This window comes from Oncorhynchus kisutch, linkage group LG30 (assembly GCF_002021735.2).
Source record: "Oncorhynchus kisutch isolate 150728-3 linkage group LG30, Okis_V2, whole genome shotgun sequence".
Taxonomy (NCBI): Eukaryota; Metazoa; Chordata; class Actinopteri; order Salmoniformes; family Salmonidae; genus Oncorhynchus; species Oncorhynchus kisutch.
In genome coordinates this window covers 35,945,051-35,956,289 of record NC_034203.2, presented here as the reverse complement: position 1 = coordinate 35,956,289, position 11,239 = coordinate 35,945,051, and positions in this window count along the sequence as shown.

Genomic DNA, 11,239 nt, shown 5'->3' with positions numbered 1-11,239 from the left:
ATGAAAACATTGAAATTGGTTAGAAAGTTCCACATAGAAATGTAAACAATCTTTTCATCCTATATTCAATCGGGGGTTGAAATTATGTTGAATTTGAGGTTCTAGAGCACCATTGTTTTATTCCTCCACCTGTCCTACCCGCAGGTTTGAAAATAATGTTACTGACAGTGTTTCTAGATGTTGTACAACTCATTCAAATAGACTGCCAAGAGTGTAATAGAACAACAACAATATAACTTTTTTTAGATGTACATAGCAGGCAAAAACTGTCATAAAGACGTCATTGCAACATGTTTTGTCCACTGGACAGTCTCAAGATCTCTCTGTCAGAACCCCTTTAAAGTGTCTATTCAGCTGTATAACCTAGTTATAACTTGTTAACCATTGTTCTAACCATGTAGTTAACCCATATTTGACTGGTTGGGTTTGCTGATGAAGCAGTTCTCATTTACCTGTAAGTAGTTCTGACAACTCCTCATCTCTTTCCTACATCTCAGCCCATCTCCTGCCCCTCCACACGCACGTACACACACACGTACACACACACGTACACACACAGTAACGTTGTTCCTTCCCGGCACTGCCAACCTGACTCAAACTATGACCAACACGTGTGGAATTTAAAATAATGAATAAGTACAAACTGTTTTGGAGACAGTCTGTCCTGACTGTGCAGACACATCCCTGCTCTCTCCATCCATCCTCCTCTCTTTTATCCATCCTCCTCTCTTTCATCCATCCTCCTCTCTCTCTCCATCATCCTCCTCTCTCTCCATCCACCCTGCTCTCTCCATACATCCTCCTCTCTCTCCATCCATCCTACTCTCTCTCCATCATCCTCCTCTCTCTCCATCCACCCTGCTCTCTCCATACATCCTCCTCTCTCTCCATCCATCCTCCTCTCTCTCTCCATCATCCTCCTCTCTCTCCATCCACCCTGCTCTCGCCATACATCCTCCTCTCTCCATCAATCTTCCTCTTTCATCCATCCTCCTCTCTCTCTCCATCATCCTCCTCTCTCTCCATCCATCCTCCTCTCTCTCCACCCATCCTCCTCTCTCTCCATCCTCCTCTCTCTCTCCACCTATCCTCTCTCTCACTCCATCCATCCTCCTCTCTCTCTCGCCATCCATCCTCCTCTCTCTCTCTCGCCATCCATCCTCCTCTCTCTCTCCATTCATCCTGCTCTCAATTCAATATCAAAATGGTATGATAAAACAGGAGGAATAAGAAATACTACAAGTACATTAGAATAGAAAGAGGAGGAAGGGAAGCGCTACTAAGGTACACAATAGTACATTTTAGTAGATAGGTGCTCTTTGGTAAAAGGGATGAATTGGTCATCAAAAAGAAAGGAGGACCAAAGCACTCTTCATATAATTGATTAAAATGCCTTTATTAGTATGGCATGTTCAATAGAAACTAAGTTTTTAAAAACCGACAAGTTTCGGCTGCATGGCCTTCGTCAGGGAGTACAAAAAAAAGGAATACAATGTCCTCTTTTGAACAGCTTTTCAATTAGCTCTAATTGGAAGAGGGAATGGTTACACAATTGATTGGACACACCTAGTAAGCAATACTATACACATTAAAAGGTGAAATACCGTAGCTATGTTATCATAAAAATACAACTCCAAGATAGATGTATCAGAACACTAAAAGGTAGTTCTAACCTTAAATATGACTGGGAGAAGTGTCAAGAATAAGAAAGCTAAATATTCCATAGTACACTAGAACACAGCAAAACATGAACAACAGTCTAACCATAGCTGAGGGCAAATGAGCAAAATGTCCACTAGATGACAGCGAATGGACCCATCACGACCCTACAGGAAGGGTGAGAAATCCATATCTTCATTTAAACCAGGGTATTTAGTGGCCTGTAGTTTGTAAATCCCAAAACTCTCCCTTTGGTTTAACTGTTTAAGACGGTCCCCTTTTCTAATAGAGGCCGGAATATGATCAATACCCATAGCTTGTAGGGAGGCAGGGTTGCCATGGTGTAGGGACTTGTTGTCACGGTCGTCCTCCTCTTCATCTGAAGAGGAGAGGCGAGAAGGATCGGAGGACCAAAATGCGGCGTGATATGTGTTCATCATGAATTTTAATAAAGAAAACACTGAACACTGAAACACTATACAAAAACAATAAACAAAATAACAACCGTGACGCTAATGAGAACTGTGCTGAAACAAGCCATCAACATAGACAATCACCCACAAACAAACAGTGCAACCCAGGCTACCTAAGTATGATTCTCAATCACAGACAACTAATGACACCTGCACTTGCATTTAAAAGAGCCCCTGGGTTTGTGGTCAAGACAAGTTTTTGAGAGATAATTGCAAAATGGTTTTCTAATGATCAATTAGCCTTTTAAAATTATAAACGTGGATTAGCTAACACAACGTGCCATTGGAACACAGGAGTGATGGTTGCTGATAATGGGACTCTGTACGCCCATGTAGATATTCCATAAAAAATCTGCAGTTTCCAGCTACAATAGTCATTTACAACATTAACAATGTCTACACTGTATTTCTGATCAATTTGATGTTATTTTAATTGACAAATAATGTGTTTTTCTTTCAAAAACAAGGACATTTCTAAGTGACCCCAAATTGTTATATAATGTTTTTTTTATTGAATACTGCATTGTTGGCAAGGGTTTGCAAGTTAAGCATTTCTCTGTGCTTTTGCCTGTGACAAATAAAACCTGTTTTCTCTATTCATCACAGCACCTGAAGCAGGGCTGAAGAGTGTGCAGACCAGGCCATTCCCTCTCCTCTCCTCTCCTCTACTCTCCTCTCCTCTGCTCACCCAGCCTTACCGCAGCATAACAACCATCCCAGGTTGGGTCTATTTCTGTCCTTTTGTCTCCCTGCTTTTACCAACGTGCTTCTGACGTCTCTCCAGCAGTAAACAGATGAAGGATGTTAATGGATATAGCAGTAAACATCAGCCAAAGAGAATTGTAAGTGAAGTAAGAATCTGAAAAAACATTTAATGCTCTATTAGAGGACATTGGCATTACAGTGAAATTCATATTGCTTAGGAGACTGTGTAGCTTTGTGTGTCGTCAATTACACTTACTGTTAGTTAACGTAGTTGCCTGCAAGGCAATTTCAACGTGATTAATTTTACGTCTAAATGTAATCATGTGTCACATTATAAAGATGAGATTTAGGGCCACAATTTGTGACATCCCTGATAAAAAACAATTAAGTAGTGAAACTAATGGGGATATTCTGAGGAGGGAGGAGAGGATCATTCACACATTTCATCTGGGAAATTGCTGAGTCACTGGAAGTGCAGAGTGGCGTTCTCTCTCTCTCTCTCTCTCTCTCTCTCTCTCTCTCTCTCTCTCTCTCTCTCTCTCGCTCTTTCTCTAAACCTTCTCCAGCTACATAAAGAGAAGATGAGGTTCTCTCTCTCTTTCGTAAACACACACACCACCCAAAGAGACACACACCCCACACGCTTATGGGAGTAAATAATTGGGTATCTTTCAGCCATGATAATGGAGGATAGCAGCATTCTGCAGCTGGACCTCCTCCTGTTCTCCTTCTTCTCCTTCTCTTCCTGGTCTCCTTCTCCTGGTCTCCTTCTTCTCCTTCTCCTCCTCCTGGTCTCCTCCTTCTCCTTCTCCTTCTCTTCATCCAGGTCTCATTGTCCTTCTCCTCTTCCTGGTCTCCTTCTCCTCTTCCTGGTCTCCTTCTTCTCCTTCTCCTCCTCCTGGTCTCCTCCTTCTCCTTATCCTCTTCCTGGTCTCCTTCTCCTTCTCCTTCTCCTTCTCCTTCTCCTTCTCCTTCTCCTTCTCCTTCTCCTTCTCCTTCTCCTTCTCCTTCTCCTTCTCCTTCTCCTTCTCCTTCTCCTTCTCCTTCTCCCTCTCCTTCTCCTTCTCCTTCTCCTTCTCCTTCTCCTTCTCCTTCTCCTTCTCCTTCTCCTTCTCCTTCTCCTTCTCCTTCTCCTTCTCCTTCTCCTTCTCCTTCTCCTTCTCCTTATCCTCTTCCTGGTCTCCTTCTCCTTCTCCTTCTCCTTCTCCTTCTCCTTCTCCTTCTCCTTCTCCTTCTCCTTCTCCTTCTCCTTCTCCCTCTCCTTCTCCTTCTCCCTCTCCTTCTCCTTCTCCTTCTCCTTCTCCTTCTCCTTCTCCTTCTCCTTCTCCTTCTCCTTCTCCTTCTCCTTCTCCTTCTCCTTCTCCTTCTCCTCCCCCCGGTCTTCTTCTCCTTCTCCTTCTCCCGGCATAAGCTCTGCTATCTGACTCATAAAAACATCTGCGACAAGGACATATCCAACTGCATGCTTTTACAAATCAAAGATTGCTATAATTTCCTGCTGAACTGATGGGCACCTCAGACCCCCATCACATCGCCTCAGGGCATTGTCACAGTCACACCAACTGACTCATCGAAGCCATCAATAGACCAGATCCCAGGCAGCCTTATATTGACAATGGATAGATTAGATCTCTCTAAAGGCCCTCTGAGGCCTTTGTTGTACATCAGAGACTACGTAGATTTTGCCTGCACTGATCTGTCTCCTATCTTGCAAAGGTAATGGGATAGATACAAATTAGTTTGGCTACAATGTACTGTCTAACATTAGAAAATATTACCTAGGTGGCATCGTCTGCTAAACCCCATTTCTGACTCATAACAGTCTGAATGAATCTAAGATAAAACAATACATTTGTCGATAATTTAGCTTTTACTAGGGTGAGGAAGCCTTAGTCTCCCCATTTTACATCTAGCTAAGGATTCGTGTGCTTCAAAATGCAGTATTTCTTAAGTTTGACAATGCGCACTAAATGTGTCCAACATTAGCAGCCTGCTAGCTGAGCCAGTCACTGAAACAATGATGCTAATCAACCTACCTGCTTAGTGCTGCACACACAATGTTGCATGCTTTCAAACAAGCTAGCTAGTTAGCAAGCTACTGTAGTATTGTTCATTCTAACATTATTCTGAGTTTTCATGAAGCAGCTATTCTGCCGCAATTCATTGAGTCTCTGTCACTAAGCACGTGTCTGTAGACACAGTACACAGACTCATATACAATTCAAATAAAACAATAGCCCACACCATTGAGATATACGGAGAGGCTGATGTTCTATTTAATTCTATGCTGATCACAGCAACCCTGCAACATAGCGGGGATGAAACCTTTGAATGGAACTTGAAAGGAGTTATACACCGTCAGTCCCCATCAGATGTAATTCAGTGGGAAGCTCAGTGGTGTGGAGGGAGGAAACAGGGAAAATGGGCTTTCCTAGAACTAAGTCAGTGGGAAGCAAGGTGGTGTGGAGGGAGGAAACAGGGAAAATGGGCTTTCCTAGAACTAAGTCAGTGGGAAGCTCAGTGGTGTGGAGGGAGGAAACAGGGAAATGGGCTTTCCTAGAACTAAGTCAGTGGGAAGCACAGTGGTGTGGAGGGAAGAAACAGGGAAAATGGGCTTTCCTAGAACTAAGTCAGTGGGAAGCTCAGTGGTGTGGAGGGAGGAAACAGGGAAATGGGCTTTCCTAGAACTAAGTCAGTGGGAAGCTCAGTGGTGTGGAGGGAGGAAACAGGGAAAATGGGCTTTCCTAGAACTAAGTCAGTGGGAAGCTCAGTGGTGTGGTGGGAGGAAACCCGGGAAAATGGGCTTTCCTAGAACTAAGTCAGTGGGAAGCTCAGTGGTGTGGAGGGAGGAAACAGGGGAAATGGGCTTTCCTAGAACTAAGTCAGTGGGAAGCAAGGTGGTGTGGAGGGAGGAAACAGGGAAATGGGCTTTCCTAGAACTAAGTCAGTGGGAAGCTCAGTGGTGTGGAGGGAGGAAACAGGGAAAATGGGCTTTCCTAGAACTAAGTCAGTGGGAAGCTCAGTGGTGTGGAGGGAGGAAACAGGGAAAATGGGCTTTCCTAGAACTAAGTCAGTGGGAAGCTCAGTGGGGTGGAGGGAGGAAACAGGGAAATGGGCTTTCCTAGAACTAAGTCAGTGATTGACAACCATGATAATCCCATCCATTTTGCTTTTCAATGGTTACTGACCATTACAGAGTGTTGATTTGATTGGTTCTAATTCTGGCAACACTTTAGTAACAATGAACATATGAAAACAATAAGCTAGAGAGAGTATTAACAGAATATTTTTCTGCTAAGTTAATTGATGTTTAATTTAGGGTATGAAGTGATGGTCTTCATCATTTGATGAAGATTTTATAATTAATTAAATTAATTTTAATCTCCTAAATTGACTGAGTTGACCTCAGTCAGCAACAACATCAACAATGACTAAGGTCAGGGCAGGGGCGGACTGGGACCAGTAATCGGCCCTGGCATTTCTAACACACCGGCTAATTTTTTTCCCCTTGAGGCCCCCACTATTAGCCAAATTATTATAATTTTGCCACCCCAAAAAATGACTAGTTAGGCAGGCCCCATGGGCAAAAAGTGGACCAGCCCATCTGGCATTTGCCCGAAATGTCCAGTCCGGCCCTGGGTCAAGGTGATGATCACAGCAATGACAATACAACAATGGTCTGGTTAAATCAAGGGTTCCTAACATACTGTAGCTTTTCCCAATTCCAAGAAGTCAGGGAAGCGTGGGACGCACTTTTATAGTATTTCAATTGAGGGAGGGAGAACACCACTCTATTACTGATATACTGACATATACAGTGGTAGGTGTGTGGACAATTGTACCTGGGTGCGTGCATACAGTACCTATGTGCTTGCATGAATGCATGCCTACTTGTGTGTGTGTGTGTGTGTGTGTGTGTGTGTGTGTGTGTGTGTGTGTGTGTGTGTGTGTGTGTGTGTGTGTGTGTGTGTGTGTGTGTGTGTGTGTGTGTGTGTGTGTGTGTACATACGTGCGTACACACGTGAGGGTTTGTTTGTGTCTGTATTTACTAACGCTGTGTGTGTTGATTAGAGTGCTTAGACCCACAAGCTGGAGGTCAGACTGGAGGGAGTAATTAATATCAACAGAAAGTGTGAAGGAACAGAGTCAAACACTACAACACCTTTCAGCATCAGCATCTGGAAATAGACAGGACAGTACATCAACACCTTGTGAAGTAGAGGCCCATCAAAGCCATTGAATGGTTCAGTAGGAACAGATGTTCCAACTGTATTCTGGTCAACACCTAGCTGATAGCCTGGATACCAGTCTGCTATTCATGCCACACACACACACACACACACACACACACACACACACACACACACACACACACACACACACACACACACACACACACACACACACACACACGTCTTCCTATTTCTCCTCTGATCTGGTAGAAGTGTTAATTAGCTTTGTGCATGGTTGGAAGTTAGTCTACTCCACCTCTCTCTCTCAGGGTCAACTGGCTGTGACAGGGAAGGCTATACAACCTTATGGGTAAATAGTACATTTAATTTAGTCCAATCATTAATGGCAGGTAGTTAGTGTGTTATCACTCTTCTTAACTGCAAGAAACTAAATCCCCGTAGCCTGAGTTAGATTTAGATTTTTGTGTTTTTTATTTTAATTTCACCTTTATTCAACCAGGTAGGCCAGTTGAGAACACCTTTATTCAACCAGGTAGGCCAGTTGAGAACACCTTTATTTAACCAGGTAGGCCAGTTGAGAACACCTTTATTTAACCAGGTAGGCCAGTTGAGAACACCTTTATTCAACCAGGTAGGCCAGTTGAGAACACCTTTATTCAACCAGGTAGGCCAGTTGAGAACACCTTTATTCAACCAGGTAGGCCAGTTGAGAACACCTTTATTTAACCAGGTAGGCCAGTTGAGAACACCTTTATTTAACCAGGTAGGCCAGTTGAGAACACCTTTATTTAACCAGGTAGGCCAGTTGAGAACACCTTTATTCAACCAGGTAGGCCAGTTGAGAACACCTTTATTTAACCAGGTAGGCCAGTTGAGAACACCTTTATTTAACCAGGTAGGCCAGTTGAGAACACCTTTATTTAACCAGGTAGGCCAGTTGAGAACACCTTTATTCAACCAGGTAGGCCAGTTGAGAACACCTTTATTCAACCAGGTAGGCCAGTTGAGAACACCTTTATTCAACCAGGTAGGCCAGTTGAGAACACCTTTATTCAACCAGGTAGGCCAGTTGAGAACACCTTTATTCAACCAGGTAGGCCAGTTGAGAACAAGTTCTCATTTACAACTGCGACCTGGCCAAGATAAAGCAAAGCAGTGTGACAAAAAACAACACAGAGTTACACATGGAATAAACAAACGTACAGTCAATAACACAATAGAAAAATATATATACAGTGTGTGCAAATGCAAATGGAGTAGATGGCTGAGTGCCAAATGCAGGCCTGCTGTTCACTTAAAAAATATATAGATATATTTATTTAAACGTCAGTGAAAGTTATAGGGATGCTGCTCCTTCTATTGTACCTCTGGTATTTGCTAACTCACGTGTGGTTTTAAGAATGAACATGAAACACTTTAACAAGTTGCCTTGAACACGGCTCCCTTGCAACTCAACAAGCACCAGCTGCTACTAACTGCCAATCATCCTCCACACCTGTCCTCAATCTCCTTAATCACCACAGCCACACTACTTTAACCTGACAAATGAACATTCCTTCTCTATGTTCTGTAGTGCATGACGTGTTGTGTTACACCATGCATTACTACCTTTATCAAGTTTTTGCATCCCTTCACCTTTTATCTAGTATCTTTTAGGTTCTTCCAAGGATCTCCTGGGGAGGGTCATCTGCAGCCCTCGGCTTCATCTGGTCCATTCTAATTCTCCTCCTGAATCCTCATTCGCACATCCATTTCCTCAATAAATATTCTAAACCAATTTCAAAGTCTGGTCCTTAAACTTGTGAAACATAACACTTGAAACGCTATGTGGAGGTCATACATGGTGTTAAAGGACGGGGAAACATGCGTAGGGGAGCCTTTTATAGGCTGGTCATACTCATTAGGAGTGAACCTCATTCTTCACTGTGAAAAGGTTAAACACATACAATGTCCTGCGTGGAGGACATGACTTGGAACTCTATCGTCAAGATTGTTCAGTGGACAGAACTCCATTGAATGCTAAGTTTAATTTACATCAGGAAATGAAATATTTGTACTGAACTCTCTTTGGGGATACTTTTCTAAAGTCAACTTTATGATTTGTAGACTGAAGATTCGTTTGGATGATTGCTCATTTTTTTTCTTTGTGTCGGGGGGGGGGGGGGGGGGGTTACCTGAGACCAAAAAACTTCCTTTAGCGATCCGGGTTAATACCTATACTTTAGCTCAGTGAGCTAACATAGATCAGCATTGCAAATAATAATATCTTAGATATTATAATAATAATAATATATTCCTAATTGATTTAACCTGTATAAATAAAGGTAACATAAATACATGACTTGTAGGCCGCAGGAGATCTATGTTTCAAACCCAGTCGTCCCATGTGTTCACCCATCCCACTAAACTCTTCTTGACCCTGTGGAAATGTATTCAGCTCTCAAACACAAAATGTCTTGGGGTTGTTACAGAAAGTTCTCCTGAGAAAAAGACTGCAGCAGACACCATCCTCTAAATTTGTCATTTCATCCTTTGCAAGGGAACAGGGAGGTTAGGTGTGATTAAGGCTAAAAATCAGCTTATAGATCAGCTAATTAAACCCAGTGAAAACAGCAATCAGCACATTCTGATTTTAGCCCTAACACTCTCCTCATCTGGCGTGATTTCCAATTTTAGAATGTAACATTCCACAGGCATGCCGAAGGCATGCACATGCACCAACACACATGTGCACAAACAAGGTTAAGGTTTAGGATAGGGTTAAAGCAAAAACATAAAAAACGAGTGTCCACACACACACACACACACACCACACACACACACACACACACAATGCTTTTATTTGGATAAACAGTGAACCATGGTGAACCACACAGAGTCATGTTAGAACGTCTAATCATGTATTACTTTCTGACAGTCAGGGGTCTGTAAAGGCCTCCTTCATATGCAGACAGATCACTCAAGAGTGACTTCAAAATTGGACATCCATACATGTCCAGGGCACGTCGGAAAATCCCTTCAAACCCGCCCACTAGGGACAACAGTGAGCACTATTACCATCAAGTAGGCTAGGGTTTTGCTAGGGCGTGGTGGACGGGGTGGTGAATGGGCATAATCCCATGTCTCTGGATGTGTGCGTGTGTGTGTGTATGTGTGTGTATGTGTGTGTGTGTGTGTGTGTGTGTGTGTGGACACTCGTTTTTTATGTTTTTGCTTTAACCCTATCCTAAACCTTAACCTTTTGGAATGAGTACCTAACCCTAACCCTATCCATTTGACGTTTGGAACAACTTCGAAATTTGATGTTTGGAGAAACGTCGATAAACGTCTAACTCTGCAGTGAGACTGTGAGAGCTTGTTGCCATGTGGACATGCTACCATTATCAGCTGAAACAGAGCAGTATTCCTAGACACACAGACACACACACACACTTCATGATCTACCAATGGAAACAGGATGTGACACTCAATCAATTGTTCTTTCGTGTGTGATCCAGGCACTCACACGCACACACACGCACACACAGTGTGACCTTGGATATAGACATGACCGGTCTTGAGTCTACATGTCTCCTTCACCATAATATCCCCTCTGTATTTCATCCCACACCACAATCAACACTCTCTGCTATAACAGGAGCTCATTTACATGGCTACCAGTCCTGGAGATCTTTTGATAAAGGCAGAAGAGGTACAGGAAGAGTGTGGGGGCTGGGATTGAGGTTCCTTGGTTTGAGAAATAGAAAAACTGACTGGGAGTTGCCAAAAATAAACCAGACACAGTCTAGCTTGTTCTTTATATTGAGTTCCAGAATAAATGTTATCTAGGTTCTTGATAAAACAAAATGTTTTGTTCATTGTTTTGTTCATTGTAAATATTCTGGGAAAAGTTTTGTCAAAGATTCTATCTCATCCCACCTACGTGCAAAGGCTTCCATCACCAGAAAACTCTACCTGACCCGTTTGGCAAGTGAGTGTCTTCTCTCCTGCAGTGAAAATTGAACTGACATATACCTGGAGATGTGAGGTGGAGGGAGAGGGAGAGAGGGAGTACTCTATTTTTAAAGGCGAGATTCGCATCGTGCCCCTGGGGAGAACGCATCCACTGGCTCCCCTCCTAGGATACCACTGCCGGAGGAACCTCTTAGCAGCTGAGACAGCAGCAGAGAGAGTTACCTGGCTGTGTGTGGGACAGACCAGGGATTTGGA